Genomic DNA, 14,279 nt, shown 5'->3' on the forward strand with positions numbered 1-14,279 from the left:
TCTCTCTAAATCACAGAAGGCTCTAATAGCATAGTCACACATTTAAAAGTAATATTCACGTTTCAGTAACATGAAATGCTGGGAATGATTTATAGAGTAGATTTCAAAACCTTCCTATTCCCCACCACATCAACAAATAGCAAGAAGCTGTTAGAGAAAATGCTTTTTGCTCTACAAACATGATAGCTTTTGTTTATTGCCTCACCAGTTGACCTCTAAACAATTACTGAAATAGCATTTTTAATCTGAGCACTAAATTCAGCTAAGTATTTTAAGAAAGGCAATGAATTTAGGAAGGATGCAAATCACACATCAGTGTGCTTATATTTCTTCCTCATTAGAAGCCTACAACAAGCCCAGGCAAAAGCCAAGTGGCTGCTTGCACATGGATGGGGCAAGGATGCACCTCTGCAATATCTGTTTTATCTAGACCTCTGGAGAGCATCAAAATTGAACTTTGACTCAGCACAGCTCAATCTGTTGAACTTTTGGAGTGTGCCAGTCATATAAAAAAGGACACATTTTACAAGAAAGGGAACAGGAATGTGTTTAAAGTGTTGTGCATATAACCACATTAAACAATCTAATTTTTCTGATAACCACAAATTTGGTAGCATTCCAAGAATTAAAACTGGGCCCAAGAATAAATCTCCGGTGGCACTGGAGGCTGCTTTGAACATGGCATACAACAAAAGGACAAAGCAATACTTGGAAACTGGCTGAAAACAATTATGAGCACATGTTGTGGATTTGTAAAGCAACAGAGACGTGAGTTCAGGCAGTGTCTGCACATGCACACTAAGGTACAGTCAGGCCACTTTCAACAGTAGATTCATAGTATTTGCAATGGGCATTATTTGGAATACTTCAGAACAACTGCATCACATGAACATTACTGTCCATTAACATGATAATTGTACGTAGTTCAATAATGATACCATGTGTAAGTGCTATTTAATCAGGGAATTTTTCTCCAATTGTGATCACATAGAAAAATAAGCAAAATTCACCATCCTACATGAAACAAAGTTTATCAAGACTGGTATATTTGGATTAATGGTACAACAATGCATTTCTCTGGGAAAGACTGGGCTATTCTAAACAGACCAGTCCTTTTCTTTCATATGCTTGACTTACCCCTGCAGATTAACTTTCTCAACAGCACTTCACTGAGGAAATTTGTTGTTTTGGGGGGCAGCATCTTTGACAAGTGTTGCTGAAATGGTACAAGAGTGACCTCCTGATATAATACTGTAGTTAAACTTTTCCAGCTGACTACTAAAAGAGATCTACACAATGAAACTTCTACTCTGCAATTCCAGAAAGGTTTCATCATGGATGGAGAAATCAACTCCTCAGGAAAGAACTACTTGCTTCAATGAACAGCCACTGCAGTTCAAAACCTAAGAGGTTCTGCACCTTAAATCATCTAACTGATTTTAAACCTAGAGCTTTTGGTTACAGCTGTTTTCTTAGAAATCTTATCCAGTCCAATTCATCTATTCTTACATTTATTTAAAACACGTTATTGACAGAGCCTTTATTTAAAGTGTTAGAATAACTGAGTGGGAAAAAGTAACAATGGGAAGGCAATGATCCAAAAGAGACAGCTTTCCTCAGATTTTACAGTTAAAGCATCATGTTCCAACAGGCAGATAAAGAACACAGTAATTTGTAGCCACATCCCATATGCTCCTTCCTGCTTCCTCTTCTCCCACCAGATTCATACACTGCATTACTTTGGTATTAGACCAGGACTCCTTAAAAACTGTCTTTCAGCCTGGATTATATTGGCAATTAAACCACTACATTGTTCAGATATATACAAGCCAAAGTAGACATAAATGAAAACAAAACAAAATACAAGAAAGCCAGGAAGTACCATGAGTTTTATAACTCAAAGTATAACTGCACAATGGCTGTTAATACGATCCACACCTCTTCTGTAAGAGACAGCCCCTAATATATCATTGCCTATTTCACATATGCAATAAGCCAAAAAAGCTGCAAGGGACATGGTGTGATTACTCAATAACTTCATTAACTTTAGAAAGTACACAGAGATAAATTATACTGTGCAGAATATAATGCACCTCAAACAAGCTTCTATTTTTCTCAGAATGTTAATAAAATCTTTAAGACATATTAAAAAAAATTAAAAAATAATTATCTTGGGATAAGTAGCAATTTTATGCTAAGCCTTGTGCGTCACCCCACTGAATATGCAGCATGGGTAACAAACAGGGCCAAGAGCAGAGGGCTGCATCTGCTGACATCAAATCTCTACAGGAGGAAAAATTTATTCCTTATTAATAATGCCTTATTTGAAAAACAGTGAGTCAGGAACTCCTGCAGAGTTTTCAGCCATTCAGCATACAGTGTGGCATCATCCTGCCCCACACTGGTGCCCTTGTAATAGTCCAGCTTTGAAACTCTGCAAAGCTTAGTTCCAGGTTCCCTCAGAATCCAAGGGGGCTGCCATCACTCTGCTCATCCACAGTCACCCACTGCCAAGGAGCCTACTCAGGCTGGACTTGGGATCTCTCTTGTGGATGGGGCAGGTTTCTCTCCTGTTTTCCAAGCTCCAACCACAGGTGACGTGTCCCACAGGTAGCAAGGAGGCCCCCAGGAAGGACAGAATTCTTTCAGAAGCCTTCCATGGCTTCTGAAAAGTTCTATATAATGGCCATTTCTTAAATGCATAATGCATAATGATCCATGCTGCACCAAAATGAAAAGTATACTCACTTCATTTGATTTTCTTTCTGTTCTTAAGGAAACATAAAAACATATATGTGGGATCCAATGAGCCAGTAGGCCCAAAGATAGGAGCATCATAAAATTAAGAAATGACATTGTAACAGTGTTAAGAATGATCAGAGCACTAAATCATCAAATTCAAAATTTTGTGAATATCATTATTTGCTACCTTCCAAGCACTAATTCAGCAGAGTGTGTGTGGATGAATCAGTGAGGGTCCAGTGTTAATGTGGGGAGAGAGAAGCATTGGGCAGCAGTGTGATGCCTAAAGAGGCCACCTGGAACAGAGGCTAGACAGTGTTAAAGGAATGAAGTAGGCATTTATTAAAAGGCCTTTAAAGGATACACCTTGGGCAGTGCAAGAGCCTGGCCCTGGCTCCACCCAAGATGAACCAAAATGGACACAAGATGGACAACCAGTCACGTGTTGTCACACTTTTGTAAGTTTTGGACCATTTCCATATTGGGGCTAATTGTCCAATTACAGCTCCAGGTTATAAAGTCCCCTCCTCCCAGATTGCTCTCCTCAATTCACTGCTGTTTACACTTTTTGGGTCTAAAGCTGCGCCAGTGTCCTTGGTTCTCAGGCTGGAAAAGGATTGTTTTGTCTGACTAAACTGTGAAGAGAACTTGCTAACACTTTATGTGAGGTTCAGAGTCACATACTAAGGCAGTACAGAATCTGACAAATATGAAAGCTAAAACTTAAGGCATGAGTGCAGTGTGTCCTTCTGCCTATGGGAGCCCCAGGTGCTCTCTTCACCCCTCAGCCCCACCGTGCAGCAGAGAGGTGGGAGAGGGGCACAGAGATTCTGCTGTCCTCGGCAAAAGGGCTGATACCTGCAGCCTGAGGCTCCTCAGGAAATGAGCTCAAACTAAGGAATGCTAATGATGCTCACCAAAATGCTCCTTGATAGAATGTGGCTGACACATGTGAATCAAATACAAGGGGAAAAATTCCCATCCTGAATTCGAATGGGCCCAAGATCTGGACGAGACCTCAGATTTCTGTATTAAGAGATGTAGTATAAAATATTAGAACAAATTTTCTATTTTAAAGACAGATGTGCATTTCCAGGATAAATAAAATCATCTGAATAATCTGAGAATTGTATTTTTATCATTACAAATTATTTGTAAATTCTAGTTTTAAGGCATTGGACACAAAATTCAGTGATCAAGGAGGCCCAAACATGTTCTTAAGTACTACAGAAAACACTTATGAGGCTGAAAATAGTACAGTTGATCTCTTTCACAAATAACATATTATCCAAGTTAGGATGGAGATTCAGTAATGGAGCACATGAATGGGCAGGGAGGGTTAGAGGTGGCTCTGAGAAATATTCCAAAGAGTAGGAGGAAAAAGTGGTCAAAAGTCAATATAGAAGTATGGAGTGGCATGAAAAAAGAGGCAAAGCTAAAATGTGCAAACCTAATTTGGGGAAAATATGCAAAGAGTAAACAGGATAGATTAAATTAACTAAGTAAAAAAGACCAAGTTTATCAGGAGTTTGCAATATGCTTTGGCTCCTGGAAAGAGATGCAGAAAAATCCAGTGATAGAGCAGAATAATTTCAAGAGAAAAAAGCTAATAATAAAAGCTAACTGTTTGGAGCTGTGGGAATGGAAGATTTCTCATCAGATCTCTACAAAACAATTACCAAAGAAAGAGAAAAGACAGATATTTGCTGTATTATAGAATGAAAACTGTAAGATTCAGGTAAGAGAATGGATAGGAAATAAAACAAACCAAAAAAACCCACCAGGTAATATGCAAGATCTGGAAAGGAAAAGTGCAATCATGAGTGGAAATCAAGAAAAAGATAATTAAAAAATTCAGAGAAAATATGATGAGAAGGCCAATTTTAAAAACAGAGCTATGTAGCACATTTAGTATTTATTTATTTAGTCTTGGTTTTAAAGAACCTTGGTTTTAAAGCAAGAACAATTTCCCACTGTTGGAAAAAAAAGCATCATTTGCATGAAAAAATGGATTAATTTTTTTAATATTTGTCACAAAATTTTTTGGTGTTATCTGAGTGCCTTTTGGCATTAAAATATGAATACCTACTCAGTGAAGTATTACATCTCCCTTGTCTTTCTATTTGTTCCACACAGACCATTTTGCACAGAAAACAATACCATGTCAATAAAGGTTTTACGTACACAAACCCTCCCTCCTCCATTTCATTTGCAACAGTGAGAATTTCTGTGCTGTATTCTGCAAATACATAGACTATTGTACAAAATTGATACTTTAGCCTTTTCAGTATTCTCTTCAGGATAGGCAAGTCCAGGACCTCTGCAGATACATTATGAAATGATTGATTCTGCAAGAGTATGCCTTGGTACTTTTCAACATTTTAATGATACAAAAATAAATTGAGTTTGGAAATTTCCATCATTCTTCGCTCTTTTCTCTCTAAGGAGAACATGTTACACATTTTTTTTTCTCTCAAAGGAAAAAAAAAGCAATCACACTTCAACCATTAATGTTCTCACTGAAATTGCAAAGCATCATACTAAATGTACCAGCATCCCTCTGACAGACATATAAGAGCACCTATTCACCAGTGTAATGGAAAAAGTTAGTGATTACATATACTGAAGTGATTGAGCCAACAACGACTCTAATGAAAGGAAAAAAACTTGATTAATAACAAGTGCCACTAAAAGAACAGATTGTTTTTTAAGGAATGAATCAGACAGAAAGTAGCAATACATTGTGTCCTTATCCATTGGTAAGGGAAAGAACACAAAGACAAATGTCTGAAGATCAGCAACATTTTTGCTAGAAGGATTTAAGAATGAATTTCTCCCTCCTCCCTGTGTGCAGATGTATGGGAGTAGGTATTTCATGATGATATGTTTCTGGAAATCTCTTCATGTTAACTGTGCTGCTCTTTTAATGGTTCTACTTTGTGTAAAAGTGAGGAGGATGCAGGTGGTTCTACTATAAAGTGCTGCTTTTGTATTTTAAGTCAGCATATTATTTCTATAATCAAATACTGTGCCTTTGCATACTCCTAAACCCTGAAATGTGCACACACCCCTATTTGAATAATTTTAATTCAGTAATACATAAGGCAGGAAAACCTTTTCATCATTAGGTAAGGGGAAACTCCAAGGGATACAACACATGTTTTAGGGGAATGACCAACATTTACATGCAAGCAATGCTCAAAAGCAAAGAAAACAAATCAGAGTCTAAATGAATCAATTATTATGATTCCATAAACCCTTTCTACATTTATTGAAATATCTTGTGTTTTCTAAAGGTGAAAATGTGCTGATTTAAAGAACAATAATAAAACACTGTCATACTTCAGCTGTGCTGGTTATCTCACTGAAAGGCTGTACTAGGTAAAACCTGAGAGCTGCCCAAACAAGAAAATCCCATGCAACTGGTAAAATTCTATACAGCCGTTAACAGAAGACTGTTAGGCATCTTCTTGTAAATCAGCTGCTTGTTATTTATAGTAAATACTGACAAAGAGATATTGTGAAAAATTTTCAGTCAAAAAAAAGGAAGCAATTTTTAAAAGAAAACCCTGAACCCTGAATATTTTTTCCTCTGCTTTCTAAATAATAATAAAAGAAAATGAGGCAATGTCTGAATCAGAAGTGATAGTTTTGGAGAAAATATTGTTTGATTAAGTTCATAGATCAGCTTTGTTAAAAACATTTTAGAAGGCACCAGATCTCACTCCAAAATAACTTTGCTATTTTACCCTAAAATTGTTGATCATTACTGATGGATACTCCCTAGCCAGATTTAAAAACTACCCACGTGAGACTGACAGCACACAGACATAAGACACCAGTTTTCTGTGAAAGCAAGGGATAAATGCACCTCCTCTCCCACATAACTTCCGAGGGAGCCAGGAACTGCAGGCACTACCAGCAGCAATTCCACCATTCCCAGCAGTGTCAATCTGACAGTGCTGAACATCAAGCACAAGCCTCACCTACCCATTCTTGTGCCAGTTCTCCTGCACTTAACCCACTCTGGCAGCAGCAAAAACCAAAGCAAATGCTGCTGAAATTTACTTCTTGGTCAATATGGGAATTTGTGCTTGAACGCTATTTTGTGCAATCAATACACTGCATCCTTCCCTTAAAAATATAATCAAAATAGGAGTTTCCCTCCCACTCCTTTCTCCTAAAACTTACAAAGCAGATGGGCTGTTCACACACACACACATGTAGTAGAAGCTCTGATAGGCACCAGGAGGTCTGGCTTCACCAGCAGCAGAATGTAATGGAAAATCACCTGTGCTGTTACAGTGTGCAGTTCTGGATATGGACTTAATCAACCCATTCCGTTGCTTCCAATTTTCATCAATTTTTCACTTGTTACACTGCTTACATGAAATCATCATAGCTGGAACGACATATTTGGTGCAAATTTGTTTTTAATCTTTGTGAAGAAAACAGATCTACCTATTTAAGAACTACAATCCTAATCTCTTTAGCAATATCAGTAACTAGATATTGGCTTTTTTTTTTTTTTCCTGAAAACATCAAGATTTGTTACTCTGCAGCAAATTGTTTCAGACACAATGCCAGAGTATTGCAGCTTGAGAAACCTGCTTGGTGAAAACAAGAAAAAATCTGAACAGAGATAAAAATAAATAGGCCCTTCCTATTGATTGCTACTGCTATAAAACCCCCATTTTCAAACTGGTATCTACACACTTCTTGTGGGGACAATAGTAATTTATGTAGTAAGAGTACATGAAACCGCTGAAATTAGTAATGGAATAATGAAGAATTTGGGAAGCTGAAACTGTACTTTTCAAATGTGACAGGCTTTGCCTTTGCAGTATGCTTGTATATTCTGGCTCTGAATCAGCAGAACACTTAAGTAAATGTCTCAATAGGATAATTATGCCAATAAGTATAAAAGTCATTCCATTGATTTTAGTGGTGTGACTCAAATCTAAGTGCCTACATATTCCAGTATTTTTCTGCATAGTGACCTTTAGCAATCATCTAAACATAAACACTTCCTTCTGTGTTTGTAGCTATTCCTGACCTCAAACAGAAGCTTTTTATTCTACAGATAACTCCATATTTTATTTTGAAAACAAGGTAATAGGCTTCCTTTCACTATTTAAAACTGAGCTTCTTGCTGTTACCATAAAACAGAACAGTAGGTTCAATAGAATAGAAATAGGAATTGGGCATAATCCATACTGATGACACTGTATTATTAATAAATTACCTACTATGAACTTTCCATTAATTATTAAAGCAAATAAATTCTATTTTAAAGTGTTATAGATACTAGATAATTTATAAATATAGGATCATTGAATTCTAATTCAATCTTTCCCCCAGTCACTGTCTGTACTTCTATTTCCAGATGACTTTGAAAATGTCCATCCAGCACTATTTGGTATGACTGCCCACACATGAGCTTGAATGCCACTTGCAGAGTCAAGCCTGCTCTGTATCTGACATCCTGCAGGAACCATCAAAGGACAGTGGCTTATCCAGAATCTGCTCTTTGCCATGAAGAGGTTCTTTACTCTCCAAGAGCACATACTCATCCCTTCCAACACTTGGAGCAATTCCTGTCCCTTGCTCCTGGATGGTGAACTGCAACTGTATTTTAAAGAGACTGAGAAGGAAAAAAAGTCCAACTAAGTGTGGACTACATCAAGTGCCCAAACAGCCTGTACTGGCAAGTAACCTGTCTTCTAGAAGTTCCCTTTGCTCTCTCACAGCTGATGGCTCCCAGCAGTTCTGCCATCAGATTCCTGGAAGAGAATCTCCAAGTGCTTTGGGTAAGGAATGACTGCAGACACGCCCTGCCCAAGGCAGAGCACTGAGGAGGGCATGGCTGAGTGCCCAGCATGGTGATGTCAGTGCTGCTGCTGGGCCCTCGTGAGAGGCACCAGGTCTGAAATTTCCATTTGAGTTCTGCAGCTGGCCTGCACACAGGCAGAGATCCACTGGACAAGTGGTGCTGGAACTGCAAATTTTACACATCCCACTGATGAAAAACAAGAGCTGGGTGACTGGAGCTTGTCTGTACCAACCTGTTGAAAGAAAGAATCTCCCTGACACTGAGGATGTGAGAGAACATTTTTTTCCAAGGGGATTTCTGAAGGAGTCAGGGGAGTAATGCCCTAAAAAATCTAGATTTCTCCAAGTTACTGTCCTTAAACTTCTTGACACTACAAGGAACAAGCCATGCTGCTAAATCATTTAGGATATATTCAGTATTACTATCTCATTATGTAAATTATGGTTTTTTACATGTAAAATCTTCTTAAATGAAGGAATAGAAAATAAAGAGACAAGTTGATTGCATTGAAATTATCTATTTTTTCCAGCAAATACAATCCTGCTGGCTGTGGTTCAGATAGAAATCAAAATAAATCTGCAGTAATTAAATTAAGAGCTTACACATATTGCCTTGGCTTGGTTTTATACAGTTTGTTCCCATAGTTGACACCTTTTTATAATTTTGGAGGTTTTTTTAGTTGGAATTAACATGTATGACACAGAATGGTGCCACCAAGACAGTGTTACCACTGTTCTGACTTTCTCACCTACGTAAGTCCTGGCCTGCTGCACCTATTCTTCTTTTTTTAATTCAAGTATTGAGCTACTTGGCTTAAACAAAAAAATACATTACTTTGACATGACTACAGTTGTAGGTTTAAGATTTGGAAGAATGCCTACCGGGGATTAGATGAGATCAGTCTGCTTACACAGAGTTTTATCTAAGTCTCTAGAGACAGAACTTTACTATACTAAGCTACCTGAACGCTATGTAACATTTAAAATCCAAGAAAATCTCAAAATCATTTTCCTGGGATTATAGAGGAGTTGCAGCAGAGGTTGCTGCAAGCAAAGAGCTTGCTGCTTATAGTATTATTTCTGGTCTTAGTTGTTAGGTGTTATAAAAATGATTAGTACAATTACTTCTATTAATACTACACTATTACATGTAGTCTTAACTGAAGTGGAACTTGGAGAGCAGCATTTTAGAAGCCATGCACTGCTGTGGAGCAGCATGAATGCTGTGCTTGGTCTCACAGTCCCAATGTGAGAGTGCAGGGAGTTCAGACATGGGCACAAACACTCTCAGAAGTTTGAGAGAAAATCTAGAAGCTACCTTGGTAGAATTTCATTGGGATAAAAGTCACTTTTGAGCTCTTGTGCCTAGCATGATTTGAATTCCTCTAATGCCTTGATATTTGTAGCCTCACTGTTCATTGGCAGCCTAAGGAGGGAGACTCAGTGCTGATTTTCTTCCAAACCAGGCACCAAAGTGTTCAGCTCCAGCAGCATCCCCATGCCCTGGGAGCTGCTGCTTGGTGTCACAGACCTCCCTTCTGCTGGAAAGCATAAGCAGCCAGAAGATGAAAAGAACAGGATATGATTATGTTTTTGGAAGCATAAGTGAAGTTTGTCAGGCAGAAGATATATATTTAATCACTTGCTGCCTTTTTGATGCTAGCAAAATGTATCACAGAAGGTACAATCCTTCTAATGCAAGCAAAAGCACATACTACTATTATTTATAGTATATAGTGATCAGCCTTATTTACTCCAAAAAATGTTTTATCTATAAAATTATGGCCTACAGGCAGAAAACCAAAAATATAATAATACTAAGTATCTCTGGTCTTTGGTCAGCATTGATCTTTTGAATTATTAATTTTATTTTTCCTGTTACCGAGTCACCGGTTTACAGATGTTGGAAGAACCCCAAAACATCTCTACCACATGTGCTTTTGGAAGCCTAAATGCAGACAGATGATTAAGCCAACTTAATACATCAATGATTTGTAAAATAATACTTTAAAGACTGTAAAATAATTTGAACTGCATAAAAATACATTTATCTTAAAGGACAGAGCTCTGGAATATTGCAAGAAACTGTCTCCATGGTGCATTACTGAAAAATTGCATTGCTGGAATTCTACAGCAACTCCATTTTTTTATTTTATGTAAATAATTAAAGGAATAATGAAATTTCACTGCTAGATAATTCAAGATTTCTCCAAGAAGTGCTTTTATGCTGTCCTTAAAAACTATTTCTTGATATTATAAGTAGAAACAAGGAGAGTTCATGAGCTCACAATTCAAACGGTAGGGTACATTTACATGTGATTTATAGTACTGGACCATGTGAAAAAAAACACCTTTACATCATAGGTTTCCATTAATATCAAAGAGATTTTGTTACACAAAAGACTAAGGAATAAAGTCTATTATTTCAATATAGACTATTGTCTGCTTTGGCATCTCTGTATTCCTTTCTTGGAATTACTAGGAAGTAAATTGTTAATGGATTGTGAAGGGAAAGGTGGTTTGAGGTTCCATTTCAGTGAGATAAGAGCATAACTATTTGGCAAGCACACTGTGACACTGGATAATTCAGTAGTTACTGCCCTACATTAAACCATCATAGTTAGGTGTAGCAAATTAGAATCAAAAGGTTTATGTTATCATAGAGAATACACCACAAAACTTAAACAAGATATTTATGCAATAATGGGGGAGGGAGGAAGAAAGAAAAAAAATAATAAAATGCCTGTCAAAGTCAGAGAAGACTTTGCTATTTGACATTGAATTGCTGACTATTCCTCTTTATTGCTAATTTGCAATTGGGTCTAAACTTTCAACAGTGTAAAACTGATTGAACATTGAACACAGTCATTCTAAGAGAATTTCTATACTCCAACAAGGAGAATACTGCTATTAGGAAGTGTTGTCAATGTTTTTGTTTCCTTCTCATTCTTCAGATTATTTAAAAATTTAGCTCAAGCTATTAAGAAGCTCAAGATAGATGAGAGTTCTGATGGAATAATCAGATTATCTTCAAAAAGTAGAGTCCAGAGATTAGAAACTGTGACCATTTTTTTTTAAACTAAACTCCATGGATGTCCAAGAGGGTCCACAAAAAAGGGAGGCCAGCAAGAGAATGGTTTGTTTCCACTATGGTAGCATAGCTGTTACTTACTTTTAGCTTAGGTTAAATTTTCTAGAAATAAACGCTCACAGAGATTCAGGAGGTTACTATAATGTGTTATTAATGTTTGTAAATTGCTCTCACAACCTTAAATAAAAGTGAAAAGGACAGTGTTGTTTCCAAGTATTTCTCATTGATTGCCTGGAGATTCCCAGCAGTCACTCTCCTGGTTCACTATGGCAATATTAATAGAGAATCTCTGATATGAGAACAGCAGAAATGAATGTTTAAGAGCCTCAGAGCAAACCACCCACTATATGGATGTAATCTCAAGCATTTCAAATGGTGCTATATCTAGAATAGAAGCTGCAAAGCATTCTTTATCTTTTATGGCATATAAATCCACATATGTCTTGAAAGTATGAATACCCCAAAGATCCATTACACAAATTGTCCAGGAAACCACAATTCATCTTGAAGGCCTGTAACCCTATCAAGACTTTGCAGTGGTGAGAAGCCACATGTTGACAGATATTTCATGGACTTAAGAACTTCCCTGATGGTACAAGCTAACAGGAATTTATGAAATCACAGCATAAGACACGGTTTATGAGGGTGATGTCTAATCACATAGTACCTTTAAGAACACAGATAAATCACATTCTTTCATCCATAGCATAAGGTTTGTTACTGTTCAATAAGCACAATAAGCTGCTCCACAAGCAAAACAGATATTTTTCTGTGTCTACAGTTGAAACTGCAAATATAATAAACCATAAACATGATCCCAGCCAGCCACAAGCGTGATAATGGGGTTTGGTTTTAAACACAGAAATTATAACCTGAAAGTAAATGTTCCTCTGGCTGCAGGAAAGGTTTTCACATCAAATATCAGCATCTTCCAGGCAGACAGGATAAACATACCATGAGGAAGAGGGAAATATTTAGAGCACACAAGGAGGAATCCAGTCTGATTTCCTGAGCAGAGCCCTGGAAATTCCATGCATTAGCAAATTTTCACTGTTGACCCCCACATGTTGGAAAGGTGCAGATTCTGACTCAAATGCCTCTCCCAAAATTGGCACATTAATTAGGTCTCTTTCTGTTGTAGAATATTCCAGAGAAGCTCACAAAGTGGCCTTCCCTTAGCCAGGGCATTTTCAATATCCTTTTTTTGACTGCAAAGCCATGCATTTTCACTAGAATGTTAGGAAAATTTTATTTCGAAATTCCATCTTCATGTTAGTATCAGTCATTGGGCTAAAAAAACATTTATGTCAGTGAATGAGTTAAAAATTACTGGGAGATACAGACACTCAGACATTCCAGATACAACATTGTAATCTTTTAAGTCTTGATTTTGTTTCAAACCACAACAAAACCAACTGTGTTCAGTATCAGTAGGGGTTCCAATTAAACCGCACATGTAGTTAGCACATAACTCATTTTAGGCACTGTTTCAGTGTAAGATTTTTTTAATGTCATCTGCACTAATCAGAAGATAATTATGTTTATAAGAAGCTAATAATCACAAAGATTATCTGTTTTAAGTTGTTAACATGCCTCACCAACACATGAAGAAGCAGGAAGGTTTGGAGGGTAAAAAAGTCAATTTTTCTTAAACAAGATGATATAAGAGAATATTTTAAAAAATAAATTTGAGATGTTTATCTACTGAAAGAAGACCTTTGAAATGCAATTACGAGGAATGGAAAGAAAATTGAAGAGCAAGAGACAAATCAAGTATGCTTTATATTAAAATTCTATTAAGAGTAGTTATATTAAAGCTTAATTATTTTTTTAAGATGGACCCTGTTGGTAACTGATTCTATACAAGCATTCCACCTTGCTTCCACAAGCAATGGTAGGGAGTAATTTTTGTTAAATTATACAAATGTTTGTGGTTTCATCATCTTTTTCAGTCTCAGAGACCAATACCATGAGAAATTTTAGCAGACATGAGGTGGTAGATGGGCAACCGAGAAGACAACTGTGCTGTAAGACACAGCAAGACTGGAATCAGAAACCTGGAAGTTATTTGGCAAACCTAAAGGATTTACATAGCAAAGCCAACAATCGACACATGCAAAAGTAATTGTAAAATCTACACATGTAAAAGTAATTGATAGAAGTTCTAGGAAATACTTCAGGAATGCTTCTCTCAGTGAGCCATTTCCATCATCAGCTCTGGATGTGGAGGGACAACTCCCCTCAGCAACAAACTGTGCTTTAAAAACTCACCAACTGAACCCAGTTTTACTTATTGCTGACAAATGCCACTAGCAATTTTCTGCCTGGCCTATGGCTTTCCATGGTCTGATGATTAAACATTTTTTCCCAGCTACTTAATAACACCCTTTACACAGCTTGAAAAGCAAAACTATAAATAGCATCCTTGAGAGAGACCCTAGAGAAGATGTGTGGTTAATGCTCCCAAACCAAATACATGATATTTTATGTTGAAAAGGTGAGAGGCCAACAAACTTTCTAACCTGCTGGTTTTCATATAAAGACCCTGAGGTGAAAGCATATTAAGGAGCCACTGAGCCTGCTCTACACCAGCTAATATTAGTTTGAACTTGAC

At 37.2% G+C, this 14,279-nt stretch overlaps 1 protein-coding gene across 8 annotated transcripts in view; it reads right to left on the reverse strand.

The window, feature by feature from the left end:
- TENM1 (teneurin transmembrane protein 1) overlaps nucleotides 1-14,279 on the reverse strand; it is a 793,032-nt gene that overhangs the window by 460,702 nt on the left and 318,051 nt on the right. The window lies entirely within an intron of this gene.

Source organism: Lonchura striata, chromosome 4A (assembly GCF_050655825.1).
Source record: "Lonchura striata isolate lonStrDom1 chromosome 4A, ASM5065582v1, whole genome shotgun sequence".
NCBI classification, from domain to species: Eukaryota; Metazoa; Chordata; class Aves; order Passeriformes; family Estrildidae; genus Lonchura; species Lonchura striata.